The sequence below is a fragment of the Chlamydotis macqueenii genome, chromosome 3 (assembly GCF_036417535.1).
Source record: "Chlamydotis macqueenii isolate bChlMac1 chromosome 3, bChlMac1.mat, whole genome shotgun sequence".
Taxonomy (NCBI): domain Eukaryota; kingdom Metazoa; phylum Chordata; class Aves; order Otidiformes; family Otididae; genus Chlamydotis; species Chlamydotis macqueenii.
Genome location: NC_141558.1, coordinates 35,179,104 through 35,204,899, shown reverse-complemented (window position 1 = coordinate 35,204,899; position 25,796 = coordinate 35,179,104). Strand labels below are relative to the sequence as shown.

At 40.2% G+C, this 25,796-nt stretch overlaps 1 long non-coding RNA gene across 1 annotated transcript; it reads right to left on the bottom strand.

Annotated features, from left to right (window-relative positions):
- Positions 1-479: 479 nt before the first annotated feature.
- Positions 480-25,597, bottom strand: LOC147601218 (uncharacterized). The gene is made up of 3 exons (XR_015257959.1): positions 25,409-25,597; positions 25,094-25,161; positions 480-594 (listed from the first exon to the last, which is right to left on the bottom strand). It is a non-coding gene; the product is annotated as an uncharacterized LOC147601218 (long non-coding RNA).
- Positions 25,598-25,796: the final 199 nt, after the last annotated feature.

The following is a 25,796-nucleotide window of genomic DNA, read 5'->3' as shown; positions in this document are numbered from 1 at the left end:
CTCAGAGGATGTAGCATTAGTTAAATAAGGCACCAGAAACACTTTAAAAAATACAATAGAGTATGAACATGACCATGAATTGTAACAATTTGGTTATTTCATTCTTTTGTGAAGTCATTCAAAAATAAAATGTGTAGCAAGTCCAAGTAATTAAAAGGTACAGAAAACGCACATATGGTGCTAAAACTTCAAGATAAATATAGAGAAGAGATCCAGGAAGAAAATATTGAAAAAAATAATTGAAAAAGAGCTATCTGTACAGCCATCTGGTTAAAAGCATTAATCATGTTTAGACTACATCCAGTATTGGCTTGAGCAAACAGCTAACCTATGCTCTAGAGAGAAAACGAGGCAAGCATGTTGTAATTGAGTGAAATGGCACATCGGGATAGGTTAGAGAAGCTTCTGCTTTTCTTGCAGCTAATTCTGTCAGGAGATCCATGATGACAATAACATTAATAAACAAGTAGCAGACTTAACTTACTGAAAGTCATATTCTTTACTGGATTTTCTTCTAGTGGTCTTCCATCCTTAAAATTTGTTTTTCTTCAAGAAGTCTTCTGAATAAATGAAATGTTTATTCAGAGTGGTGCTCTGTTAGAATAAAAAAAAAACCCCAAAAGTTAATTTAAATTGTCTTTCTGTACATACAGAGAAAATCTACACATTCAAGTGGAAAGGATTATATTAATAAAAGGGAGAAATGAAGCCACAGTTTTAAAAAAAAATCTGTATAATCTGTCAAAACCTCAAAATCCTTAAATTACTAGAGAAATTTTATTCTCTCTTTGGTTGCCTGTTTTAATAATTGTAAAGCCATAAGGTTCCCTTTAGCCTTTCTAGCATTAGAATATCACCACAGGCTTTATGTGAGACCCTGATGTTTCTGTGGGTGGTGTCAAAACCAAAATATATCCACATTCCTGGCTGCTTCTGAGCCTGGACTTGCCATCTGCATCTGACATTTGCCTATGCCTTTACGGCACATCTGCTCACTGCAGAGTATTGCCATAGAAAGATCACTAGGCGCTTCTGAATACCAGTGTCAAGCAGAGGTGTTTGTTCAGATCCTGTGATCAGCCACACTGGTGCTTTTTCAGAAGGACTAATTCATGAGGGTGGAGTGGTCACTGTGCTCTGTGTGCACTGTGTATAGACTAAGCTCAGGTACCTGTGCGTAGCACTGCACTGGGCGATGTAGATGCATTGTTTACTTTCCACAATCAATGGGGAGAGATAGGTGCTTCCCAAAGGCCATGCACATTATCTGTCTTCCTGCTTATCTCAAGATGGCTTAAATCACCCTTTCAAAGACTGTGCTTCAGTTTAGGTTCTCCAGGACCTTTCCAAAGCTTAGGAAAGCTTATCCCATTTGAAAGGAAGGGAAATGATATGCAGAAAGTTATTCATTGCTTAGAATGAGTTGGAGTACAGTCCTTTGTAACAAGATGTTCTGGCAGTTCAAAATCGGAAAAAATGGTAATTGGACAGGAACATAGCAGAGACCTATAGAGATCAGCATAATGGGGTGACACATTTTGACCAATTAAACAAGGGATATGGACAATTGTTACCCCTTGTAAAAATGACATAGGATTCTAGAGGTAAATTGAAGGAAAAGTGTGATCTAATGTTTTAATTTGCTACTTAACAATTTGATTTTTATTTAATCTGACAACCCGTTCTATTAGTCTTTAAGACTGTTCAAAATGATGGCTTATAATCATTAATGAAACTTTGTTTAAATGAATAAATGTTGAAGTACTTTAATGCCAAATCAACACTAAAGAATAAAGAGTCATTGTTTCATAGGGTGTTTGATATATGCCAGTGTGCTTTAACATGTTCTCCCATAAGTGAAGAAAAATGAAAGGCCTGTGTAACAATTGAGAGGTCCTGCAGAAAATTTCACCTAAGTGTCAGAAGTATTTTTCTGCCAAACAAGACTGCTGTAACTGAGAACATCAGTAGTACTGAGATCTCCCATATGGATATCTTGTTCTAAAAGATCAACATAACACCATGTGGTCTCCCTTCTAATGACTGCACAAACTACTTGCAGAGGGGAAGCTTATCCTCTGAATGTGGCAAGTTTCCACAATGCCTACATTTTTTGCTATTGAGAAATAAATTTTAAAAACATTAACTTTTCAAAAAGCATTAATTCTTATTCAAATACAATGTTAATGTCTGATAAATACATATTTTTATTAGAATAATTCTGATGTCTTGAATTAGTACTTTGTAAATTGGTTATGGAGATAATTACAACCATAATTATATGTCCTCTAAAGCCTCATGACCATAGGGTTTAGTGAGGGTGAGTATGCTAGAAGGGAGATTATGTCTTCTTATCTATTTAGCAGTCTTTCAAAATGCCAAGAAAATATTTTCTAGGAGAAGGAAAATTAATTGACATTATGTATTTAGATTTTGAAACTGCCTTTGACAAAATCCCTCACATCAAGCGGATAAAGAAATTCAGCAGGATCAAGGTGAGAGGCAATTTGTTGCCATCGACTGAAAATTGGCTAAGAGTCAAAAAACTGACTGCTGAGGTACAGCAAATGTATTGATAAAGTTAGTGCAGTTATGTATGTGTAGCAGTGTTCTGGGGAAGGTGATAAACAGTACGATAGTAAAATTACAGGGGTCAAGCAAACCCAGGCAAAACTAGAAGTGTTGTCCCAGATTGGGGTCCATCAGCTGGTGTGCAAAGATCCAGTCCACACAGAGTGGAAGTATTTTCTTTTATCGCATAGATGCACAGGTATGGGTGCCTATCTCAAGACAGCACACCTTAAAGCTCTAAATTGTCTTTTATTTATAAAAAAAACATGAACATATTCAACTTTTAAACACATATGCATTGTTATTTTTTTAAATGATTGGTCAGAGTCTCTTCACCTAGCATGTGAATGTAGTATGCGTGCTCAGTCCTGTTACTCTGCCTACTTCTTTTGAGTCAGTGGTACAATTTGGGTAGAGGGTCTATGAGTCCTGGTGGAATTACCCCTGCTGGAATTACCTTTCCCCTAGTTTCTTTAATAGTTTGGCAAACCTAAGCAGTTCTTCAGGGGTTCTTGATGGAGCTAGCATTTTAGCATTTTATGCTTCTTGCTTTTAGACAGGTCACACAAAGGCACATTGTTTAAACTACGAATCTTTAACTAACATTATTCTCACTTCAAACCATTAAAGGTAAGGCTACAGAAATGGTATCTATAGCAGCAGTTAACTTGGCTATTAATTTAAATTTTACATATTTTTATTGCAACAGAAGGACTAACATGGGGAAATAAGCAGCATAGCGAGGTGGCAACATGAAATTCAATGCTACAATAAATCTAGATGCAGTCCTAAATTACTAATCACAGCTCTCTGAAGATCACTGCGCCACAGAGATGAAAATCAGAAAGTAAATATTAGGCTACAAAAGGCTGGCGTGAAGAATAAAAATAAAAATATTATAAGCCCATTTATAAATCAAGAAACATCTGCTGTGCTAGGAATACTGTCTTCAGGCTAGCCTAGCTCAAAATATAGTCTTTCTAAGGGTGAACATGGGAGTAATAGGAAAGATTAGGAAGAAACTGAAAAGTCTATACTAAGAAAGATGAGAACCGGAACTCTGCTTTACAGAGACCTCTTAACCTGCCTTATCTTATCTGAGTGAAGACTGCTGGTGAGGAAGATAAAAGGAACTTAATCTTACAAATAAGTGTGCTTCTCCCCTTCATGCTTCTGACACAGATTTTGGAGGAGGAATATGCTTTTTAAACAAGGAAAACAATATGCATATCTATAAATATTAAATCCAGGCTCATACAGAAATTGGATTTTTTTTTATATAGAAGGTGGTATTTTTCCTTCTGAAGTTAATCATTGTCCATACAGCAATAAGCACCATGCACAAGCAGCATCAAGTGTAAAACATGGTGAGTCCCCGTTAGGACTTGCGTATGAAGTAGCTGCCTATCTGGGAATTTCCCTGAAGGTGAAGAGGGTGAAGAAACCAGATTTGGGCCATGCAGAAGTATTATGGCAGAGACCCATAGACAATCATGAAAGCTTGCACTCTGCCAGTTTTACACAGAGCTGATCTCATGTATTTTGTCTAGATCTTGTGTCCCCCATGAACTTCCTAATATATACACTATTTCCTGCCCCTAGGTTGTGTCTCTGCCAGTATCCCATATCCCATTATGTCTGACAAACCCTTGAAGAAACATACAGGGCTGTTTTTATTTTTAATCTCTCTCCCTAAAATCTGCTGATATCTTCCAATCCACTCCAGTTTAGTTTATCCTCACACTTGTCCATTTAAAAAAAAAAAATCCTCAATGTTTATTTCACTCAACCCCTTCTTTCTTATTCCCTCCCTAGCTAGCACAAAGGTCGGGATGAGATGAGGTCTTTCTATACTGATGGATGTGTTCCTCACATAAGGGGGAATCAATCAAATGCAAGAGATCTTGGGGAAGGCAGCTGGTTAGAGTCCCTACTCTGGATGTCATGAGCTGGAAAGGCACACCAGTGGCTGAAAATCTCTTTGATTGCTATAGTATGGTGTCTTGACCCTTAACCCCTCAATTTAGGAGGAACAAATCCAGGCTTTAGTTCTTGTCTTCTGACCCAAGCATCATATGATTCTTCAGTGGAAAATAAGGTCTCCCCTAAAACCAAACTCAGCTGCATTTGTGAAGAGCTTTGGGATCATTCTAAACTAAAGCTGCTTACCCAAATCTTGTTCATTTTACACTCATTTTATAGTGCAAGGGAAGTCAAATGAAACACATTCATTTTCCCAGACAAAATTTATCAGCCTTCCCTCTCCCCGTTTTCACTATTTCTACTTTAATTCTCGAATAGTTACAACAGCCTCCCCTTTTCCAGAAGAAACATCTGGAAAGTTGTCTTCCCCAGCCTGAGTCCTCAGATTCAGATTACAAAATTAACTGGGAAGAGGATGGAGTAAATGACATGGAAAATATAGTAAGTGCAATAATGCTAGGACTGGCTGGAAAACTAGTGATGTCTTTATGCTATATCCCTTCTGTTCTTCATTTTCCACTGCTGCGTTCTGCTGCTAACCTTTGTTCTGTGCTGCTCAGAAAAGTGCCCATGTTATCTGAGTAAAGCTCCGAGCCTTAATAATTTAGTTTATTGGTTTGAGCTGGCACAAAATGTGGCAGAACTGATGGCAGAAATAAGACCAAAATAGATTTGATTGAATTAATGGAGCACTTGTGGGCAGAAGTTGGCTTAACGCATTAAAAATTTTTTTTTCCTACCTTGACAGTGAAATGCAGGACTGTATCTACAGGGAATGGAGTTAACAGGGACTGATAAATCAATGTAATGCAATAGCTAAAACCACAGCTACACAGGGAAGAGCCTTGAACCTGGAGAGAGCCAGGGCTGTATAACACTTGGGCAGTGCTGCTGGAGGTGCTCTGCTCAGGATGAAGCAGGCAGAGGCAAGTCTGCCCATTAGCAGCCATTTGCTGCAAGCCACTGAAAACATGCTCTATTTTTCCCACTGAAGCACAGGACAGAACAGGACTGAGCTATCCATCCCCAGTCCATTGGATTGACCACCCCATTGGTGCATGTGCATGTGCATGCGGCATTTGCCTTTCTGCAAGCTACAGCTGCAAGGGATGAGGGAACAAGGGTAAGCCCTGGGCTTCTGAAGCTTCAGTGATCTCCACTGTCATATGGCCCCATGCAGATGTGGGGAAGGCCTCTGGATCTCTCAGATTTTGCTCATGATCAAGGCAGGCGCAACACACAACTCTCTTCTCTTTGGGCAGAGAGGGCTGACTTCATTTTTGAGGGAAGTGCCAGGTTGTTTTGTGGGAACTCCTAAACACAAGGTTGCCCTGTCCAAGTAAAGCTTGATATCCAGGTCACAAGTTCATCCAAATAGAAACAAAACTTTTCAGTTCTCATATAGTTTCATAAGTGAACCTGTCCCACATGCAGATTATCTTGCAGAGATATTTCCCTCTTATCCCATTCCCCTGGGTAGCAGAAGCAAGAAATAATATTTCTAGCTTTAAGGAGCTGCAACACATTTCACTGGTTTCAACTGTGGCTCTCTGAGTTGCAGCTCCAGGATGGCCGGTACCCAGCCTCCAACTTCTGCGTGACTGTGCATCTTTGGAGCAACACCAAAGAGGCTCAGGGATGTTTTTTTCAAGGAACAGTTAAATCTTCCTGCATGTGAGCAGTGAGCTAAGAGAAGAAAGCTGGGCTTTGAAGGAGGGAGTTCTGTAGATCTGCCCCTTCATAAATCATGCTTTCAGCATCTTTTATTAATCATAGCTGTCAAAGCAAAAAAAAGAAAGAGAATCATTTAATAATCTGGCCTTCAGACTGAGAATCATGAACAAATTCACCTTGGTAAAATACTCCATCCATACTGTGGCACGACACATCAGCAGGCTGGCTGGAAGGTCTGGCCAGTATGGTTGAACAGGCAGTTTGAACAACAGAACATCAAGTGTCCTCTGCTTTGCTGCTCTTAAGTATCCTTGTATTATTTTCCTCACCAAGCAACAGTTATGCAGGTCTGACTGAACACCATGGAAACTGTTTTCCTGATATTTCCTCCAGTGTTTGAAACAGTTTGTTGTACAACATGCTATCTCTAATTGCTGGCAAGCAAAATTACTTCAAGCAACAACAAAAAAAAAACTAAATCAAATTTGAGAGGGTAATTAAAAGAGTCAGAATACCCAAGAGAAAACCTCCGTTTTTATTTTTATTTTCCGTGGAGATAGAAAGGAAGGAGGAGATTCCCCTCTCTATTTTAATTATGAAATAATATTAGAAATGAGACAAAAGATGCTGCTGAAGAAAAAGCAAAGCGGATTTAAAAGGTAAAGATCTTTTTCTTAGAAAAAACAAAAACTACGAAATGCAAAATCTCCACTATAGAAAAAGTGGACTGATGGAGTGATGATATCTGGAGGAAGCAATGGTTTAGTTACTTCATTTTGATGATGAAGGCAGATCTTTTATACTTACCTATTCATACTGAGAAAATATTGTCCATCAAAAGCTGCAGTTTCATATAGACCAAAACATGGCACAAACATGAGAGGTGTATAAGGGATCAAGATTTGTTTTGTGAGGAAAGGGTGAGTGTGAAGAGGTTCTGCTTCTCAAGGAAAATGCATGTCACCACCTACACAGAAGAAAGCGAAGTAGGACTGGGGTGCTACAGAAAAGCTGGTAGCAGGGATTCTCACATTTTATTCCTCTCCCTTTCCACAAGAGCCTATATTCATATTCCATATCTGATGTTAAAAGTCTGCCTAGCAGATGTGGTGAACTACTGATGATGTGAAAGTCTTCCAGTGGAGTCAAGGAACACCAAAGATGGACACAACCATCTATTGAACAAGAGAATAGATCAGAAAACAAAAACATCACTCTCTACACCAACCCCACCACCCCTCCAAAAAAAAAAAAAATCAGGAGAATTATAGGTCCTGTGCCTAGGACAGACCACCTTTTGCTGGCTGAGCCTTCTGGCTATTTGAGTAAGTTGCACTAGTGGGTAATGCTCCCCAATTTAACTCTTCCTCTATTCCTTATTAAGAGAGTCTAGAGGGTAACAAAAGATAATTTCCCCAAGTCTATGACAAGATCCTTTATGATTCATTGTGCTGTGCTTCAGCACAGGTCACAGCTGTGAGGTCACAGGCTGAGTCTGTACATGCAAAATCCAGGAAGATTAATTTTACTGAAAAAGAAACTCAAGGGCCAGTGTGATTCATCAACAATCACTATCGGTTCCTGTTTACATCAGAGCTTTAAAGAAACTTAGCAACAAACATGATGTGATGTAGGATGAGTTCCTGGTCCCTGACAGTGTAGTAAAAGATGTGAGGAAAGTTAAAAGACTTCAAAGGAAGAGGTTGAACCTCTAAGAAACCACTTGCACGGTGACTTATGTACCTGTCCCTAGTTTGGCTGGAGTGGTGTTTTTGGCAGAAAGGTAGGACATGTTCAGAGAAAAAAGTAGTCTTTTAAGAATACAGCAATGACAACTGTGTTTGCTAACCAACAATTTCAAGTATATTTTGATGGCAAAGTTGCTGAATGCTGCCTAAATCAAGGCATTCTGATGATCAAAAATGCCCACGGCAAACAATGTTCATTGTAAGTACTCAGCGCCTGTGCAAATTAGGGTACTTTTTCAGCAACTGAATACCTAAATATGAATTTAGGTACACATGCTTAGAAAAGCTTACTTGTCTACATTTATGTAGAACCTAATTCTGCCACTCTTAATGAAGAAAGGTAGTAGCTGAATACATGAGCGATCTTATTAAATAGATTTTGCTTTCAGTATGAGTTATACTCTTAGGATCAGGTCCAAATATGTTACAAAAGAAATATCAACAAATATTTATTAAAGCGGAAGAGCATACAGAGGAGCGTCCAAAGCTTGTTGTGTATTTGTAAACTGACATGCAAGGCAAATGAAAATAAATCTAATCCAAGCCCAAAGGCAAAACTGGCTTTCTTATTGATACAACAAAAGCAGTGACTAACAAACTGCTACTCTGGTCTTGCATTTCTAGAATATATATTTCTGAAAGCTTGGAATCACTGAATTGCTCACAAAACGCTGAAAAACAGAACTTGCCAAGCAACAGTTTGCTGGAGTGGGTTTGGTTGTTTAATTTTTTTTCTTATTACTGATGAAATAAGCCTACATCAATGACCCTGCTATCTTGTAATCCTAGATGTGTTACCAGGCAACCATTATATGCAACAGCACCTAGCTTGCCCCCCTCTAAAAATAACCCAAACCTCCCAAATTCTTCCACTCCATGCACTAATGAAAGTGGCATCTTTCTACTGCTAAATGCTTACTCAGGTATTTTCCTTAAAAATTTCAGAGTGACAAAATGCTGGTTATCCTTTCCTGAACATGCTGCTCTTAAGTTAACAGGCTCTAGCTGCATGTACTTATATTTTCATTCAACTATGTATTTCAAATAAGGCTATATTTGGAAACTAAAGGCAATTATTTAGAAGCTAGTAACAATGTCAACAAATGTAGTATGAGTCAAAAATATATGAATCTGGATGACTATACCAAAAAATTTATCACAAGCCAAATTTACTTTTGTATCCTCAGTCCTATACAACTCTGAAACAGTAAATTAGAATCCTAGAAGGTCTGGATTGGAAGGGACCTTTAAAGGTCACCTAGTCCAGCCCACCTACCATGGGCAGGGACACCTCCCACTTGCTCAGTGCCCTGTCCAACCTGACTTTGGGCACTTCCAAATGTGAGGCGTCTACAAGTTCTTTGAGCAACCTATTCCAGTGTCTCACCACTCTCATCATAGAAATTTTCTTCATGTCTAATCTAAATCTACCGTCTTTTAGTTTAAACCATTACCCCTTGTCCTATCAGTACTGGTCCTGGTAAAAAGTCCCTCTCCATTTTTCTTACAAGCCCCCTCTCAGAATTGAAAGACTGCAATAAGGTCTCCCCAGAACCTCCTCTTCTCCAGGCTGAACAACTTCAGTGCTCTCAGCCTTTTTTTCACAGGGGAGGTGCTCCAGCCCTCTGATCATTATTGTGGCTGAAATTTGTAAGTAGCTTTTCTGAGGTATCACCAAAGAGGTATGTTTAGTTTTTAGATAATGAAAAAGTGACAGAGTAATATTATCTGTACATTTTCTTAAGATAGATGTTGTGTACCAATGAACTTCTGAATTTGGTGGATTGAGACCAAGAATAAGCTAAATAAACTGCAAAAGTGTAACTAATGACACTAGAAGAAACAGCGACTAAATGGTAGTCAACATCTTCTTGCCAGTGTAGGGAGTCCTGCATAAAAGAACTTTCCAAAAAAACCAAAGCCCTGCAATTAATCACACATCACCCTAAGTTTCTACAGATAAGCTCCAAAATTCAATGCAGAGGACACAAAACCTATTCTAACCAGGCTTGACTGTAAGACTTTGGTCAGATGGGAAGATGAGGTTTAAGAGACTTCTGTGTACACTATCTATCAAAACCCGACAACCTGAAACCACTGTGCAATTAGCAGCTACCAGCACAGTCGTTCTGATGGATTCCCAGCTAGTGATAAATCCAGCACAAGCAGAGAAACTGTCACCTGCGCTGGGAAAAAAAAAATCGTAAAAGGAGAGCAGCACTGCTGTACATCATGTCTTTTGCACTCTGAGTTGAGCTTTTTCCATGGAAGAGTCTCCAGTTTCTGTGCCACTGGGAACTCTTTACCAGCATAATTAAGGATTAACAATCAGAACTTTTAAAATTAAGCATGAACAGGAATCTTCACACTTTCTGCAAGCCTGAACAGGGTGTTGTATCACACTACAGAACGGTCTCAATGCTTAATCAGTCACTCCTCTCCGATCTTCCCCTGATCGATGCCTGAAAAAGTCTGTGGAATCTTACAGAGCAAGAGACGTTCAAAGCAATGAACGTCCAGCAGCAGCAGCAGCTAGTGCATGAAAATTCACTCCAGAGCAAGGAATGGCAATGCAGTAAGCAGAGAACTTATACAAGCTTAACAAAAGTCTTCAAGAGAGCTAGCAATGATACTCCAGAGGCAGGTAAGCATGTCAGTGGCATGGCAAGAGGGAGATAAATGAATTATGTTGTACACTTGGAAGCTAAACTGCTTTATGGTATGTTTAAACTCCAAGGTAGATTAACCAACAAAGAACAAAACTTTCATTCTGTGAAAAAATTACACAGGAAAAACAAGAGGAATCACTAAGCACTCAAACCTGCCATTTCAGCATAGTTCCATTTTTTTTCCTCATTAGCACATCTGTTAAGTGGAAGGGCTGCCCACATGAGCATAGATGTGTGCAAAACAAGATGTTCACAGGCTGGGTAAGAGAATGCTCCAAGAAGCAGAGCTCTGCTGTTACTCTGGGGTATCCTGAAAGATTACAGATGGCTAGAACGGAAAAAATAGTTTTGACTGGAAAAACCTGGCATCTGGAAAAATATCGCATCCACTGTGTATAGCCCAGGAAACAGAAAGCAATGAACAATAAGAAAAGATGTCATTCTGTAGAATAAAAAAAAAATAAAATAAAACCACCATATTTTAAATACGTATTTTTTCAACACCAGGAACTATATTTCCTAAGATGTGATTTGTAGTCACTGAACTTCGTGACAGCTTCTGATTCTGTTTAAATGACTAAATGACAACATAAAGGACTTTTCTGCTTTGATTTTCTGTGAATCTAGGATAATATTAGCAGTGACTAGCAAAGCCAATTCTAAGCATTTTGAAATCAGTTAGACTTTCTATCAGCTTAAAATGTCTTGAGTCAAGGCCTTTTGTCCTGAATTTTGAGATAATAAGTCATTGAAATTATAGAATCAAAAAGACAACAACTGGGAGATATGTTGCTGATGGGTTTTATTCATGGTAATACCTTCCTAAAAATTTGAATTAATGTTTGCCAATTGTTATTAATGGAATATCTTATAAAACACAATTATTTAATTGGTTAACAGGAGTACATTTATAAGATCTAATTGAGACAATGGTAGAACTGTTCACAGTAACATTTTAATCTATAATAAAACAGAAACTTAATTTTAAGTGTCTTTGTGGTTGAACTGGAGTCATAGTGTTATATGAACAAGAGGCATAAAATCTAATATGCAATTATCTATTAAATTTGTCCATAGTAACACAAAGGAAAACAAGGTGTTTACAATACTATCACGTCAGACCACACTAACAGTTATCGTACTGCAATTTAAGTAGTATAACTGAGAGAAGAGCTGGGCAATGAAGATGGTGTTGCATCAGGTTGAACTAAACTTTCTTAGCCTGTTACATGTGTGCTTTAGGAAGCACAATTTGCTGTTAGCCTCACATTGCCAAACACCAAACTATATTCCAGCTATATTCAAGATCAAGCAGTGTCCTGCTTAGTAAAAGTATCACCCAGCCAGTTCTAGAAGCCAGCGCAAAATATGTAGTTTCTTCTACCATTGTGTACCACAGTCTGGATTTCTCCATGACAGAGGAGGAGTATAGATGATTTCTATACTGGAAAAACCCTTGTATCCTTCATAAGAAAATCTGATATACTGCTTCTGAGAACAGTAACTAATTTATAGTTTGAAGAAACTAAGTGCATGGTATGCCCATATACACACACACAAACCACGTGCCATGAATACCTCTTTGCTGGTTTAATGTCTGCCCAATTATTGGACTGAAGATCATCAGCATTATTGCAAGAGTATACATTCACTGGCTTAGTATATCCACCATGTAATTGTAACAGTTTCTCTAATTTGGACATTTAGAATATTATTTAGACAAACTCAAATATTATATTGTATATATGACATGACAAAATTGTAATGTTTGGTTTACTGAAATGTAATAGTACTTTGTCTCTCTCCAAAGTATTAAAAAAGAAATGCACTTGAGAATTTGCATGTTTTTTTTGAAAAGTTTCATCTCTCCCTGATGCTACAGATCTATGGCTGGAATGTTACTTTCAGATATTGAAGGGAACAAGCAATGTTTTTTTTTGTTAGGCTTTGCATTGCTTTTTCTTCTGTGACATGTTTAATTTTTTTCTTATTGGCTCCTTGGGACTTTTTCTAGTGCCAAAAATTGTTCAGAGGGCTTTATATTTAACCATTATAAAATGCCTTTCCAGATGGGTGGCAACCTGGATTCTTTCTTTCCTTCTCATATACTAGCACCAGTGCTGGTCAAATTCCATTTTTTGATGAATCTCAGCCATCCTTTCTTATTGTGCCTCGGTAGCTGCATCTTACGCAATGGACTCTTCTGTTCATGGTAAACAACAAAGAGAAGAATTCACCTCTCTCTTTTGTTTCAATTAACTCTGAATATTGCTCGAGAAACTGCTATGTCTATAGATACCATAGCAATTTTATTGTCCTTCATTAATGCTGAAACACAGGGGAGATTTTTGTCTCTACAAAACTCCTCCAAAAGCATTAGGTACAGCCTGAGTCTCAAGACTTCTGCACAAAACACTCTGATAAATAGGTTTTAATAGTTTGTAGTCAACTTTCATGCTTACAGCAAATAGTGTAAATTGTACAAAGCTTATAAATGGAATCCTGTAAATCACTGTGAATGCTATGAAAGACTGCAGATAAATTTCAAATAAAAGCTATTACACAGTAAACCTACTGATGTTCCTCACACAGAATCTCTACTTTGTTTCTGTGATACATGTTCAAATGCAAAAGTTTCAGCATTTATGCCTCTATATCTAGGACACGTACGTAAACACATTCTTCTCCTTTCTTCTTCCAAATAAAAAGTCTCAGTATTTAAAAGCCTGTATGATACATAATGTGTGCACATTTTGCATCTTTTTGTCACTGTAAATCTAGTCCTTTTTTTATTAAGAAGTTTGCTTTCTAGTGAAGTACAAAACTGGAGCTTGTTAAACCAAAGGCATGGTTTAACTATGCCAAACTACTCTGAAAAGACAGGTCAGATGCTGAGGAGAGACGATGCCAGCATTGCAAGACTTGGTGTGGGCATAATCTAACAAACTTGTTTGTCCTTAGCTAAAAGATAAAATACCTCAATTAAGCAGAGGCCCCCATAAGGGACAAAAGAATAAAACTCCTCAGATTCATCACAAGTTTTGTACTTTCAGCATGTAAGCCGTCAACTAGCCCCAAAAGACTGAAGACTGGTATTTGTTAGATGCCCCGTATTCTTCTGAAAGGAGAAAGACTAAAAGAGGATGCAAAAGCGTGCACTTCTGAAATACCACACAGACACTAGGTCACATTTTGGCCTGGAGCAATCTCTCAGGTTTTACTAGTAGGGAATATGTTTCCCAAATAATTATCTGAGAGTCTGTCTACAAGAGACATCACTAAACATACCTGTCTGCTTTCCAGAGATGAGAGAATCTCTGGCGCTGACATATAAAGCAGCACCCATAAACAAAAAGCCACATCCTCCTTGCTTCCAGGCCCACACTCCTTCTGCGAGAGCACACAGATTGGTAAAGTTTAATTTATTAATGATAATTGTTCAAAAATAGATGTATGACAAAGTTCATCTGTGAAAACCACAATGTGCCATGAGCAGAAGGAAGGAAACGAATAATAAAGCAAGCGAGGGCAAGGAACTGGGCATAAGGAGCAGCCAGGTTCAGTGTTTCTAAAAGATCAGACTGTAAATTGAGAAAAAAGAAAGGATCCAATTAGTGGATCAAAGAGTAAAAAGTCTAGCAGTAAATTAAAGAGATGACAAAGAAGTAAAAAATGGCAGTGGTGCTAATCACATGCAGCTATGTGAAACTGTATGAACCTGAGGGAGTGAAAACGAATAGTGAACAAACTGAGAAGTTCTGCAGGACTCATGGGAGGAACATAGGGCTGGTAAAACATATAAAAGAAGAGATTTTGCTGGGGTTTTTTTTAGTGTCTTTTATTGCACAGGTGTTGGTTACAAATGAATACAGTTGGCTTTGTATCCAATCGATTAGTAGTACTTTGCTGATCTTTTCCTCTCTAACCTCAGACTACTTAACCTTGTACTTAAAAATTACTAACTATGGCTACATCCTGAGTTCCTCCTCCTGCCAAGGTCCAAGTTAGATCAACTCATGAGCCATGTTTGGCTTCAGTGTTGCAGAGTTAAAAAAAAATGTAATCAGAAATGGGATAAAAACTATCACAATGGGATAAAAATGGTCATCCTAAGAGGGGCAAAATTTCAGGAGACCAGAGATCTGGCACTGGCTGTGGCTTCTATTCTGTAATGCAGTCAGATATACAGATGGGACCCACACCTTCTCCACTATGTTAATAGCAGCCATCAACCTTTTGCAGAGCTGTCACACCATGAAAAGCAGGGAGCATTCCACAAAGTAGCATATCAAGAGCCCTAAGAAATGCAGGCGAAGACGTTTAGGACAAACACACAGCTATGAAGTTGCTTTTCACTTTCAGACTAGGTTAGCTAAATAAAATCTTTCTAAATAGGCCCAGATTGCCTAACAAATATTAAATGTCAATCCAATGTGTCTAATTTAAAAACATTTCATTATCAATAGTTGTCTCCATCAAGTTTGAATTTTCCTCATTCCACCGTCATGAAACTATTTATGGTTTTCATTAGCGTAAAATTGAAGTAAGCCCTATCATCAAATCATGCTTTGAAGTGCATGGATGGATCATATAGGGGCTCCTCACTTTGGAATGAAAGCTTTGCAGTGAATGGAATTTACATCTAACTGTTCATTGTCAACGTGATTTGCTGCTTACTTCCACAGCTAGCTGAGGAATCTGTGGTGACTTTCCTGAAGATACTCTGGTGTTCTGCTTTTCTTCCTATATGGACTAGTTTCTAACTGTTCATGTACCAGCCTTGGACCTTTTAAGAATAAAAGAAAAAACACCAAATCCCCTTCCCAACTGTTGTGGTTTTGTTTAGTAAGGGGGGGCCTAAGGTGGTAGATTCTGTAGGAAACTGCTAGAAGTCGCTCCCCTTTGTTCAGTGGACTCGGCCAGGCCTAGGGCGGACCTGCTGCTGGCCGAGGCCGAGCTGATTGGTAGCAGAATGTTCCATGATAACGCCTCTGCGATGACGTATTTAAGAAGGGGAAAACAGAAAAAAAAAGAGAGAGAAGAGAAGATGTGAAGAAGCTGAGCGGGGGCAGAGGTGCAGAGGGGGAGGCGCAGGCCTCATGGGCCTTGCAGGCCTCACCCTCTGGCCTCTTGCCAGGCGGCCGACTGGGCCCAACTCGGCCCAGCCCGGCTGAAAGAAGTGGAGAGGAGATGAGAAGTGAATAAGATGTAAAAAGGATCCTGAGAGGCGTCTGCCAGCCTGTTGTGAGGAACGGCTGCAGACGCCAAGGTCAGTGAAGAAGGAGGGGGAGGAGTAATGCGGCTCCTGGCCAAGACTCCACTGCAGCCTGTGGTGCAGCCCATGGTGGAGCAGGTTGTCCCCCTGCAGCCCATGGAGGCGCACGGAGGAGCAGAGATCCACTTGGAGCCCGTGAAGGATCCCACATCAGGGGAGGTAGATGCCTGAAGGCGGCTGTGGCCCGTGGAGGGCCCACTAGGGCAGCTGTTCTGAAGAGACTGCTCTCAGTGGAAGAGATGACCCACGCCGGAGCAGTTTCACGAAGGACTGTGGCGTAGGGGTGGGACCCCACAATGGAGCAGGGAAGGAATGTGAGGAGTTCTTCCGCTGACCATGAAGCAGCAGTGTAAAACAACACATGAACTGACTGCAACCCCCATTCCCTCTTCCCCCCTGTGCTGCTGGGGGTGGGGAAGATAGTAGAGATAATGTTAAGCTTGGGAAGAGGGAGGGGTGGGAGGAGGTTATCTTGTTCTCTGTCTCATTCTCCTGCTGTTTTTAATAATAAATGAATAGTTTTTCCCAAGTCGAGTCTGTTTTGCCTGTAACAGTAACTTTAAGGATTTTCTTCCTGTCCTTATCTCAAACCTCAAGCTGTTTTTCCTTATATTATCTCCCCCTATTCTCTCGGAGGGTGGGGGGAGTGAGAGAGAAACTGCGTAGTCTGGTCCTGATCAGGGCTGAACTACGACACCAACAAACAAACAAACAAAACCCCTTTTCCCTTGCCCATTTCTCCTATGTTTCCAATGAAATTTGAGCTTTCAGCAGATGTGGAGAGGATGACTCTGTACAATACACCAGCAATAGGCACTGGTAAGGAACAAGACAGGCAGTTTTAAAAGGAGACAGGAGCCAGGAAAATAGCAGTCACAAAACTCCATGCAGCAGTTTTAGAGTTATTCCTAAACATATGAAATGGATGTCTTGTTTCAAGCCAGTTCAGCAAATTCAAGCAGAGGGAACATCTGAGAATGGCTCTCAAAGCCTGGAGATTTGAAGGCCTCACATGAGCAATCAAGTGTACTAGAAAACAGTCTCAGCACAACGAACATTGATGAATATGGATGAGGTGACTCTGCCTGCATTTCTCAGAGGGCCCAGAGAGGCCATGGTGTGGGCCTGACCCCAGGTGCTGATGGATTCATCAAGGAGCAGGGCCAGAGGAGCATCCTGCGGAGCAGTTTGGGCAGATGTTCAACACTGTCATTCTGAGAAATGGTGAAAACACATGTGTTTTCCTGACTATGCCAAAGGGCAACACATCTGAGAAGATCAGCTTTTTCTGTAGTGTGTTGGAGAATTATTCCTGTGCTCTGGCCTGCAGTTTCTTACCACTCTACCTGAGTGAGGTAGAAGGAAGAACTTATAAGCCTGTAAGAAAAAGCAAATGAAAAAAAAACCCATGCAGAAATGCACCTATCTGAGACTCCTTCCTTTTTTTTTCAGTGAGTCTTGCCTTATGGCTGTGCTGTTTGCCTTGGCTCAGAGAGCACAGATTACTCTCTCCAGGATGTCTGTGTCCTCCTCATACCCTTCCTTAACAAGGATATAACAGGGTTGATGTCTTTCCTTCTTCTCCAAGGTCTTTGGGATGTTCCCTGTCCTTCACAACAAGGATATGTAGCCTTGCTCAGCCTGGCATTTAGTCCCAAACAATATCACCAAATCTGGACAAACCTTCAGGTCCTCTTAAGGCTTCCTATGGCTGTGGCAAAGTTGCCTTAATTCTTTCCTTTCTGTCTTTTCAGTGTTTTCATCCAGAGGCAATTCTGTTGGTGGGCTTTCTGAGAAAGACAGGCAGATAGTGAATACTCAGGAAATGTTTCACGAATAAGGCAATCACTTAAGACAGCAGCAAGATGCTCCCATTTTTGCATTTGTATTCTCACAAAAGCTGGGGGAGGAGTATCTTGGAACAGGCCAGGAATGGAAATAGTCACAGGAACACAAGAGATGCCCTGCTTGGATGGACCAGTGGTCTGTCTATTCCTATTTCTGTTTCTGACAGTGGCAACAGGAAAGGTTGTCTAAGAAAAGCATGAGATCCTGACCTCTTTCTGCACTTCACTCCTGTGTACGCTCAGGGGAACCTTCACATACTCCTAGTCCAAGTAACAGACAGGCTTGAGGTCACTCTTTCCTCAAGGGAATTAAATTCAAAATTCCAAGCAAAGTGCCATGGTATAGCCAAGGGCACAGGGGCCTGGTGGGCTTCCCAGTGTCTGTAACCTCAGAGCTTTATCATAAATTCCCACCTGACACCATGACAGTGACATGTTCCCAGCCCCTTCTCAATAAATGCTTCTTCTAAACAAGCATAACCAATTCTACAAAGGTGGAAAATATGGCATAAAACAACTGTCACTTTGTTTCCAACCATACAGCCTGGGTGGGTGCCCTGAGAGACGCACACTGTGGGCAGGCACACATGTCCCTCATCATTTGGCAGCAGACCCGTCCCAGGGAGCTGAAGAGGACAACCAGGCACCCACAACTCACTCTTCCACTGCATGCAGCAGACATCTGTTTCTGCCTCCATTTGCAATATTACACAGCTTTTGTAAGCCACGGTTAATCAGCCATCAGTGTGGCAAACATAATAGCATGGTCAGGCTCCAGTGGTTTCCCAGAGCGGCTGACTGGGAGAGCAGCAAGTGGAGAAGGAATCACGTTTCTCTAGACATAGACTTGGGACAGACCTGTGCTAAGCTCCTTTTTGCTGTCAAATCACATGCATGTCTTTCATGTAGGCCACCACTCAGGGACATAGCTAATGAGCTACCCTGGCTGAGCTGGAGAGTGCTGAAGGGATGTGAATTTGGTTAAGGCTGCAAAGGACCACGTATCTCTACTACAACGAAGAGTCTGTTTTTTTCTAGCCAGAAGTAAGGTGGATGCTACCTGCATCCAGAAACTACTGACACATCTAAGAGGAATCACTGCTGAGGAGCTAGTTGTAGCTTTCCAGTACTTCAGGTTTGCTTTATGCTGACGGGCATCACTGAAAGCCCTCTCACAGCCCATTCAGCTTCCACATTCCTGGGGACATGAATACTCAGATGGCGATAACCCAAGAGTTTCCTTCTCATCTCCTGCATGGCAATCACCTCTCTGTTGGTATTTGATACATTGGGCATACACTGCCTGGGTCTTTTCAGTCCCCTGAAAAGCAGTATCATGTTTCTGACATCTTTATATGCTCAAAGTGGTGTAAAGGAGTGAGGCTGCAGAACGTGACTTTGCCTGCTGTTACTTATAAACACCTTGATGCCATGCCTTTGTAAAGCTGACTACATACATTGACTTGTTAGATTGAAATAGGAACCTTTTCTTCCCACAGGACAACCACAGACCCCAGAATTAATACAGGATTTCTTGTTCTTATCCTTCATCTGAAAAAAAGGAACAAAATAAAATTTCCTTTAGCAGACAACTACTTTTTAACATGTCTGTTTTGCTCTATGCCATAACAAATGTGCAACCTTAAGGCTTACAACAATAGCTATGTGTACAACCACCTCTGTTGATTAAGAGACTGACCTGTGTTCTATTAATATTTATAGATTTAAATTTTTAATACACAACAATTCTGCATTATTGAACAGGTGACTTCCTGCATTTTAATGGTTATGGAGTAGGAGTGGGCTCTTTGTAGTTAACATTGCAATAAATTTTTCATGATTAAATAAAAAGTTGTTACCTCTAACTTCCTCAAAAAAAAAATCCCCTCAGACAACATGTTGGTGCAATGGTGAAGAACTATCTCAAGAGATATATGATCTTATATTTGTGGCAAATTTGCTTAGGGGATTTATATTTATGGTACATAAGGATTTTCCACAGATGGAAATATTTAATAAGTTTCTTTTTAAATTTGCTGAATTATTCAAACATCAATTTGGGATTACTTACTCACTTTTGGAGACAATTGGATTCTTACTTGCAAAATTGATCTCCACGTTTTAGAAGATGCATACTGACAAAATAAGAGATTCAAAATGTTCACCTGAGTCGGCATCTTGGACTAGGACTGGGATGTATATTCAGGTTTCCATTAATTTATTTTGAAATTAAGACCTTTGCTAAAGGCTTTAATAATAGATGTATTGTGAAGAATTTGTATTTTGGAGGGCAATGTGGGATTTCAAGACTTTTTAGGTGTTACATAAAAATATGAACCATTTGATGAGGTCAAGTAATTTCTTAGGAAAAAACCTGTGCATGTAGTCACTACAGTCACTGACATTTTTCTACTTCTCGATCAACTGAGTGTTATTAAGGTCTGGTTTGTGTGTTTATGTGGTAATAGCACCTTTAGCAGCGGCAGAACATATGAACAGTGAAGAAGAGTTTCTCTGGAATAGCAAACCTCATACTGTTTCATCTTCAGGTAGGTCAGGATCTTCACAGTGTCGCTCAGGTGGGCTGTTACTGCATTAAGATGTAGTGCTTTGCTCTTCAAATACTGGAGTGAATCCAATGTATTTTCATTTAGGAAGAAAAGGATATTCCATGTGAATGCAAGAATCACAATCTAGTCTAGTACCATCTAGTATCATTTTCTCAGATAATGTAAAATTTGTACTGCATAAGACTTAGTCATGTCAAGTTTTTTGGTTTCAAAATATGAATATGATTTTAATTAGGGTTATTTAACAAGGCCAAGTGCAAGGTCCTGCACATGGCTCGGGGCACTCTCAAGCACAAATACAGGCTGGGTGGAGAATGGATTGAGAGCAGCCCCGAGGAGAAGGAGTTGGGAGTGCTGGTGGAAGAAGCTCAGCATCAGCTGGCAATGTGCGCTTGCAGCCCCGAGAGTCAGCCACATCCTGGGCTGTATCAAAAGGTGCTTGGCCAGCACGTCAAGGGAGGTGATTCTGCCCATCTACTCTGCTCTGGTGAGACCCCATCTGGAATACTATATCCAGCTCTGGAGCTCCTAACAAAAGAAGGACGTGGACTTGTTGGAGAGAGTCCAGAGGAGGGCCACAAAGATGATAAGAGGGCTGGAGCACTTCTCCTATGAGGACAGGCTGAGAGAGTTGGGGCTGTTCAGCCTGGAGAAGAGAAGGCTCCAGGAGACCTTACTGTGGCCTTCCAGTACCTCAAGGGGGCCTACAGGAAAGATGGAGAGAAACTGTAGCAGGGCCTGTTGTAATAGGACAAGGGGTAATGGTTTTAAAATAGAAGGAGGTAGATTCAGATTAGATAACAGGAAAACATTTTTTACAAGGACGGTACTGGAACACTGGTATAGGTTGCCCAGAGAAGTGGTGGATGCCCCATCCCTGGAAACATTCAAGGCCAGGTTGGACAGGGCTCTGAGCACCCTGATCTGGTTGGAGATGTCCCTGCTTCTTGCAGGGGGGTTGGACTAGATGACCTTTAAAGGTCCCTTCCAACCCAAACTATTCTATGATTCTATTTGGATGATTTTAATCCTGCAATCCTCAACTTGAAAAATTTGTACAAAACCACTACCTGCTGTTTCCAGTATCTGCTTTATTTTACATTTAATTTTTGTGTGTAACTTATGGGTAGAAATAAGCCCAGCTCATCTTATATTGCTGTTGGAATATAGCTATGCCTGTGAGCCAAGGATTCAGCTGATGGATTTGCCACCATAATTCCTTATTTGCTGGTTATCGTGGGTCTATTTACCCGCAATGAATGTAAAGAAAGATACAATTCTGGCAATCTGTGCAGAAGAGTTGGTGTGGCTTTGACAGCATCTCATGTTAATTGAAGAAAATTGGTCACATGTATGCTTATGAGCTACATTTCAATATTCAGAATGGCCAGAAATGGTCAATAATTCATAACTGTGTATTCTGAATTTGGATCATGATGCCATCACAGAAGGTGCATCACAGAAGATTTCTCCAGTTTTAGAGAAGAAATGTTTACAGAGGAATTTGGAAACAGGGCAACCCAAACAGCGTCATTACCTATCCTGTGGTGTATCTACATCCCAGTGACAGTCAGATGAATGTACTTGCACACAGTGGCTGAAAAAGCTAGTAAGCATTTCATGGCACTCGACTGTATTATTTTAGATTCCTTCTTGATGCTGTTCTCATGTTGACTTCACTGAAAGCAATGTTTGTCAGTAGACAATTGAGAAATTAAATGTGTTCCTAAAGCAAAACAACAAATACCACTAACCTAGTTATGATATACTTAAAGCAATTATAATTATTAATAAAATATTTAGAATGCAATGTTTCCTTTTGCACTCTGATTTCACAGCCCCTGAAATCCATCTCGTTCTGTGAAGCTCAATTTAATTTCATTTTTTTATCTTCACTTGCAAATAAATATTTTGTTTTCCCTTTGAGCGTGAGTCAATTTAATAACCTAATCAAGGATCACAGCTTTCTGTATATATGGAGTATAATAAATGCATGCCATTTTCCCCAAAAATGTGTACCAAGACAGAGTAACACTTCAAGACAGGCACTGCTATATTTCATATCTGGACACTATAAAATAGCAAGGCACCCACTCTCATTAGACAGTGCTGTAAAACAAATACCAGGCAATAACATTATTTCCTTGCATCTTCAAAAATGCAAGCTGGCAAGCTCTCCTGGGATGTGATTAACAGCCTGTCAGTTGGGGCTTCTTACAAATGAAATTATTTCTTTAGCTATTAACCTTTGACGATATCAGTAATTCCCACATCTAGGACAGAACAGACTCCAGTAATGGACGTGGAGGAGGAACGCGCACTGACTCATGCTGCAAGCAGCCACAGGGAAACACAGACTTTTGGACGGGTTTATCTTCCATGTCAACAGCCACGCAAAAGTCAGTTTTTCAGTAGCAGTCAGTAGCTTGTGGCTCCCGCAGTCATGCTATGGGGAGATTTTCAGAAATATTCAGACACCAGCTCCTCCAGAAAATCTACTTACTGCTTTAGGTGCTAGAAACAGCTGCAGTCTTCTAATGAGCTGCCCCTTACAGACAGTTCTCAGCCTCAGGGAACAGCGGCTCAAAGGCACTGCCTTCCTCTGCCGTTCCTCTGCCATTATTTTCACTTACCCCTTCCCTCACATGCCTTTGCTGCCTGTGTTTTTCTGCTGTCACAGCTCATTCCTATTTCAACGGCAAGCATGGACGGTTTTATTTTGTGCCCGCCCAGCACAGTGGTGTTCCCTTCCTGCTTGAATCCTCTGGGCATGACTCCAATACGAGGAGCGCCTGTTTGCAAATTACCCTACTGCTGGGAGACAACTATATATGACCTTTCCCAATACTGAGCGAGGTATTGATGAAAGTAATTGATCCCATTGTTGAGTGACTGTCTCACACAGGAAGACAAGTGAAATAAAAAAATCTGACAGCGTCTGCAAAAGCCTATGCCTGTTCGGACACATGAAAAGCTTTTTAAAGTTTTTTTTTGTTGACCTTTTGACCTCAACAGAGTTAACAGATATCATAATGTTGTTCATCTGTTCTTTTAAAAGAGCCTTCTTCTATGCAAATAACTGGGTTTTTTGCTTGTTTTGGGTTTGGATAGACAAGAGACAACTGGATATCACTCAACCCTTTACTTCTGTGAGCAGCCCTCTGTGACAGGGCCACTGCTCCCCCAGGTAGGAAATATTTTGCAGATGAGACAACAGGACCTGCAAGTATGTTTTCTAAGGCTAGGTCTACACGTTACATATACAGTTTTCTAGTTTGGAAGAAGCTTTTCTAGTTTTTAAATGTGTAACCACTTATAGGAATTAGCTGTTATTTCTTTGTGTTATTTTATTGGGACATCATTAGTGGCTTGTTTTCTTATCATTAACAGACAACTAAGACTGGCTCCCAAACAGCAAGCGCTAAAAAAATATCACCTTGTAAGTCAGCTTTTAATAATTTTAGACTCACAACTGTAACATACGGTGTCACTTGAAAATAAATGTTTCATTTAAATGTTTTAATTTCTTTTTGAGATGCACTGTTTACACATGCTGATAGTATAGCTGGTTAGGTGAGGTTACGCAATGACAACCTATTTCTGAAGGGACACGTAGGCAAATTTCTGCCAGTGGCATACAGATAGTCATGAGCAGAAATTTGCCTATAAATAATGGATTTAGCATGCACGCATGCTAAAGTGGGGTAATGCAGATGCTTGCCTTGGCAGCTGAATTCATATTAAAATAGAAAAATAACTCTGTATTTCATACTTAGATCTGCAAAGCCATACAGATCTCTGGTATCACCTGGTAGGGAGATGCGTGTCAGAACAGGTTGCTAGGAGGATGCAACAGAGTTTAAATAGATATTTTCAGACAGAGGACACTGCAGTTAAGGAGATGGCTGAGAAATTTAAGTATCAGTTCTGCAAACAATGTGAATGTTGAGAAAATGTTTTCATACTGGAGCTGAACAAAACAATCAACTCTGATTCTGTGCAAGAGATTTCCCATGCAGGAGATGCTCAGTTGCCCAATACAGTCCATCTCCCAAAGGATAATTCTGTTTTCCCTCTCATCCATAGTGCTTAGTGACATTTGGTAGACTGCGTATGAGACATGCTGTGCAGTATTTCTCCATTAACAAACCAAAAGATACGACATTTCACTTTTTTTTTCTCCTTTAAAATTTATTTATACCACATATTTATTGTGGCATAAGAAATCCTTCTTTGTTAAGGTCAGCAACTCCACAGTCAGCCTTCGTAAAACAGTTCTCTTAGCCTTTGTGGATAATGCTGTGCCTCATTGTTCCCCTTGCCAATACTTCAGACTACAAACCATCACTCGGGTTACCTGAGGCAAAACAGTCCCATCTTTGTGTCCAGTCTTAATTTCCCTTTTAGCCTCTTCCTTAGGCTCCATGCCCATGATTTTTCTTGATTAGCTGATACCAACTGAGAAATGCAAACATTTTAAGGGCTGAAGCATGTCTCTCATGCTGAAGCATGTCTCTCCACCTTTAGAATAAAACCAAGCAAATCTCCCACTGCAGTCCCATCATTTGCACATTCACATTTCTGGAAGTAAGCCACGAATAAGCCCAGTCGGGTCCATATAGAAATGTTACAATCTATATTCTCTCCTTCTCCTGCTATTGCCCCCTAACACTTGACAAAATAGGCACAACAGAAGTGAACAGCAAGTTAATCAAGTTTCTCTGCTTTAGTAAATGCAGAGTCACGTTTTACTTACCACCTAGTTACTGAAGTGTTAAACAGGAATTTGGGACTCTTGTGTCTCTGAAATCCCCGATTTTTAGCCTTGTTGATAAAAAAAAAAAGAAAGAGATAAACGTGGCACAAGGCATAATTCAAATCAAGCTTCCCCAGCCAGGACACCTCCCAAGTTTCTCATCTCAGAGTTCTGGCTCCAGAGCAAAGCCTGGGCTCACCCACCCTGCCACCTGCAATGCTTAAGCAGCACCAGCCCATGCAACCTGGGGACTTTATAAAAACTAAGCAAATTGGCAGCCCATCCTCATTGGGAGCAACTGCAGTTTCCACTCACCTCTGCTGAAGAAGAAGGAAAGAGATTCCCTGTGCTGGCATCTCCATAGTCCATGAACTCAGCCGGTCACCTCTCACATCCCTGTCAGGGAAACATGCTGGCACCAAACACACAGAAATGAAAGCAAAAGCCTTTCTCTTCCAGACCAATCAAGTCTGACAATTGTCTTGTGGTGGATGCCAAAGAGATTCTGAATATTTTGGCAGAAATGACGGCTTCTTCTAGGTAAGCATCTGCCTACATAGGATTTATGCAAACATTTCCTCACTTGGTCTGTAACCACCCCTTCGCAGCTAAGCAGTTCAGCGTTATCGCCAATTCTTTACATAGTTCTGAGTTTAAAATACTACAACTGCCTAAAATAAGAGGAATTTCAATTACACTGCTC